Source organism: Gossypium raimondii, chromosome 10 (genome assembly GCF_025698545.1).
Source record: "Gossypium raimondii isolate GPD5lz chromosome 10, ASM2569854v1, whole genome shotgun sequence".
In the NCBI taxonomy this organism is placed as follows: domain Eukaryota; kingdom Viridiplantae; phylum Streptophyta; class Magnoliopsida; order Malvales; family Malvaceae; genus Gossypium; species Gossypium raimondii.
Window position 1 is genome coordinate 50788440 of NC_068574.1, and position 4849 is coordinate 50793288.

Genomic DNA, 4849 nt, shown 5'->3' on the forward strand with positions numbered 1-4849 from the left:
TAATTATTTACCGGGCCCATTTCAGTAATTTTTTTAAAAAGGAGCTTTTATTTGTATTTTGCCCAAATCTTCTACTAAGTGTTGTGTTATTATTAAAAAAATTTAAAATAAAAAATCTTTGGACAGGAGAGAATATTTACCGACATTGCAGAAAGGACGTGTAAAAGTAGAATCCGATTCTACAAAACAGTAGACAATCACCAACTATAAAACAATACAAACACAACACTTTCCTGTCCATCCATCGTTAAGACGATAATAACTATAAACATCCTACGTTCTTACACAGTTTTGTTGATTTCTCCAATGGCAAACCACAAAACGCAACAACCAACTATCGACGACAACAAATCAGCAGGTCATCTTCAATGTCACTTTTATTATTATTATTCTTGGGGTTTCCAGTGTATCTTCGTTCATTCTAATATTAATCCGACTTATTAACGTTTTAAAATGTATATGAATATGATACAAAATTTGTCGGGTTTATTTCTATTAAACATGTTTGTCCTCTTCCAGCATGTTGTCAGCCGGTGACAAGAAACAAAGGAAACGGCAGGAACAGAAGCTTCCTTGAAGGATGGTAAGTCTTCAATTCTTTTCTCTCTATCTCTTAGATAAACAAATATGTAATTCCATCTAATTAATATATTTTGTCTTTGAATTTATTTGCAGTCTCTTTGCTTTGTGTTGCTGCTGGCTTTGGGATGCCTGCTTCGATCTGTAGAATAAGGAGCAGTCAAATGGCAATGTGGAATTACATCTAAATTATTAATATTAATGTGTGTGTGTGTTTACGATTACTTCTTTTTTATACTTTATTACAAAAGAAATAGTAATCTAGTTCTGTAATGAACATTTAAGCTACAATTTTGTATTTTTGTGCTTTGTATTGCGAGAAATATTTACATTAGTTAAATAAAGAATTTTTATAATAAAATTCCATTTTTTAAAAAAGAAAGTGTCTCAATAAAAAAATTATTTTTATAATTGATTCCGGTTAGCAGCCCAAGCTTGAATAGCGGAGGGAGGAAATGAGTGTACAAAATTCTCATTCATCAAGCCAATAAACAACTGATGAACTCTAAAAATAATTAGAAACATTAGACACATCAAATTTAACACGTACATTGCCTGTAAGTAAAATGATAAGAGATAAATAGTAAGTTTTCACTTCAAGAGCCAAAATACCCATTTGATGACACCATCTAAACACGAAGACCATTGCTTCAGCCTTCATGTATAAAGGTTTAGCCTACGTACCCTGGCATATTAAGGCTAGTTATAGAAACTACGTTCTTGCAACCGTCTCGAACCATAGTGTCCAATTGGTAATTTTTAGAGCCTAGGGTAAATCTCATATCCATATTCATTTTGAAGGAGTCTTCCGCAAAAAAATGTCCTACATTCTCATAAGTACAGTGCCTTTATGCTCAAAGCATGGCATCTCAAACCTACAAGCCCAATCAAACACATCTTGCAAAGTCAATTGTTTGATATTGAAATTACCATGGCTTGCACTTGTTCCAAGTTATTGGTCTATTAGTTGTGTTAGAGTTGTGTGACCCAAATTCTAAGAGATTGCTTGCAAGTCAAGTTAAACAAAATATATCTTCTTTCTAGAAGATTTAGTATTTACGAGTATAATATATATAGCATTTATTAGCATAATATATTCGACTTTGATTAGAATTAGGTTTTTTCAACCTATAAATAGATGTAGTCGAAACTCCTCTTGTAATCATTCGAATTTGACATAGTGAATTTTCTTCTCTGCCCGTGGTTTTTTTCCCAAAAGGGTTTCCACGTAAAAATATGTGTGTTCTTTTTTTATTTCTCTTTTCTTTGCGATATAATGTCATTACCGACATTCTTTTTCACAAATTGGTATCAGAGCTTCCGGGTTGTTCATCTCGATCACGGTAAAGGCGTCTTTGAAGTAAGAAATTTCACTGTTGGATTGCAACACTAGATTCGTGTTGTGACAAATTAAGATGCAAACAGTTCTTGTGCAGATGGATCTGGAGGATGCCCTGCTAGGGATAGATAAGATGCTTTCAACATTAACAGATGAAGAGAAGAAGCATAAGGATCGAAAGGCGTTAACACAATTACATCTGCATTTGTCTAACGAAATTTTACAGGATATGATGAAGGAGAAGACCGTCGCTGCATTATGGAAGAGGTTGGAACAAATATGTATGTCGAAAACTCTAACCAGCAAGTTGCATATGAAACAGCATCTTTGTGTTCATCGTTTGGAGGAAGGTGCGTCTGTATACGAACACTTAACACTGTTTAAAGAAGTTCTCTCAAACTTGGAGGCCATGGAGGTTTAGTATGATAAGGAAGATCTCGGGTTGATTCTATTTGTTCGTTGCCCCCGTCTTATTCAACCTTTAGAGGCACAATTTTATATAGCTACAAGTCTCTCACAATTGATGAGGTTTATGATTCTTTGACCTCATATGATAAGATGAAGCATCTTATGGTTAAACTCGACTCTAAGAGAGAGAGTCTCATTATTCGTGGGAGACAAGAACGGAATGCTGATGATAATCATGAAAGGACACAGGAACAGAATCCTCGCGGTAAATCTAAGGGTAGATCAAAGTCTTCAAACAGAGGTAAAACTTGTAACTTCTGCAAGAAGAAAAGATACATTAAATTTGAGTGCTATAAGCTACAGAACAAGATCAAAAGGGAGACTGCAAATCAAAAGGGAAAACAACCAGAAAATTCTAATGAAGCTGATGTTGTAGAAGACTACAGCGATGGTGAACTTCTAGTCACTTTTGTCAATAATTCTAAAGTGAGCGAGGAGTGGATCCTTGATTAGGGTTGCACCTTCCACATGAGTCCAAATTGGGATTGATTTACAACTTACGAAATAGTGTCTGAAGGTGTTATTTTGATGGGAAATAATGCTTTGTGTAAAATTGTAGGTGTTGGAACGATTAAAGTTAAGATGTTTGACGAAGTTGTCAGAACACTTAATGATGTGCGACATGTTCCAGAATTGAAGAGAAATTTAATTTCGTTAAGTACTCTTGATTCAAAAGGGTACAGATACACAGCTAAAAATGGGGTTTTGAAGATTTCCAAAGGTTCTCTTGTTGTGATGAAAGAGCAGAGAAAGACTACCAAGTTATATGTTTTACAGGGTTCTACTGTTACTAGTGATGCAACTGTCGCTTCCTCTTCCTTGTCAGATGATGATGTTACTAAACTTTGGCATATGCGCCTAGGGCATTTGAGTGAGAATGGCATGGCAGAATTGAGCAAAATAGGACTTCTTGATGGGCAAATAATTTGCAAACTAAAGTTCTGTAAACACTGCGTTTTTGGGAAGCAAAAGAGAGTTCAATTCACTAGAGGAATCCATAACACGAAGGGAACGTTAGAGTATATTCATTCTGATCTATGGGGGCCATCCAGAGTGCCTTCGAGAGGTAGGGCTAATTATATGCTAACTTTTATTGATGATTTTTCCATAAAAGTTTGGGCATTCTTCATGAAGCAGAAAAGCGATGTGTTTTTTGCATTTAAGTCTTAAAAAACTATGATTGAAAAATAGACGGGAAAATAAATAAAATTCCTCCACATAGACAATGGCTTAGAGTCCTGTTCTGATGAGTTTAATAAACTGTGCAAGTTAGAAGGGATCGTGAGACACTTGACAGTTCGTCATACTCCACAGCAAAGCGGCGTTGCAAAACGAATGAACGGAATGATCATGGAGAAGGTTCGATGTATGTTGCCAAATGCCAACTTACCAAAGTCGTTTTGGGCCGAAGCAGCCTTTACTGCATGTTTTTTGATCAACCGATCTCCATCCGTTGCTATTGAGAAAAAGACTCCACAAGAGGTATGGTCTGGTAATTCTGTTGACTATTCTGATTTAAAGATCTTTGGGTGTCCTACGTATGCTCATGTTGATAATGGAAAATTAGAACCGAGATCCATTAAATATGTTTTTCTTGGTTATAAAGCTGGTGTAAAATGGTATAAGTTATGATGTCCTGAAAATAGAAAAGTTGTGATTAGTAGAGATGTTCTTAAAGAAACTGCTATGCTACCTAACTTATCTCTTAAAGACTCTTCCAATAAAGAAAATCAAAAGCAGGTGGAGCATCAGATTAATCCAGAATCTATAATAGAGTCGACTCCTCAAAGCAGTACAAAAATTTAGAATAGAGTTGCTTCTTTACCACAATACTCTATCGCTAAAAACAAAACTAAAAGAGAAATTAAACCTCTAAAAAAGTATGCCGAGGCTGATATAGTTGCTTATGCATTAAATGTGGCTAAAGATATAAATGCAAACCAAGAGCCATCTAATTATTCTAAGGCGGTTAGCTGTGAAGACTCAGAAAAGTGGATGTTTGCTATACAAGAAGAGATGGAACCACTCCACAAAAACAGAACATGGGATATTGTGAAACTTCCTAAAGGTAAAAAGGTTGTTCGTTGTAAATGGGTGTTTAAAAAAAAAGAAGGGACTCTAGGAGTTGAAGAACCCAGATATAAAGTAAGGCTTGTTGCAATGGGTTACAGTCAAATTCAAGGAATGGACTTCACAGATGTGTTCTCCCCAATTGTAAAGCATAGTTCGATTCGAGCTTTGCTTGGTATTGTGGTCATACATGATTTGGAGCTTGAGCAGTTAGATGTAAAAACTGTATTTTTGCATGGAGAACTTGATGATGATATTTACATGCAACAACCAGAGGGTTTTACAATCTCAGAAAAAATAGGACTATGTTTGCTTGCTGAAAAAGTTCCTTTACAATTTGAAACAGTCACCAAGACAGTGGTACAAGAGGTTTGATTCCTTTATAACTTCTCA

General features: G+C 35.4%; 1 long non-coding RNA gene across 1 annotated transcript; it reads left to right on the forward strand.

Moving 5' to 3' along the window:
- The first annotated feature begins 232 nt into the window (after positions 1-232).
- On the forward strand, positions 233-940 carry LOC105775846 (uncharacterized). Its single transcript, XR_001127741.2, has 3 exons — positions 233-358; positions 520-583; positions 676-940. It is a non-coding gene; the product is annotated as an uncharacterized LOC105775846 (long non-coding RNA).
- The last annotated feature ends 3909 nt before the right edge of the window (positions 941-4849 follow it).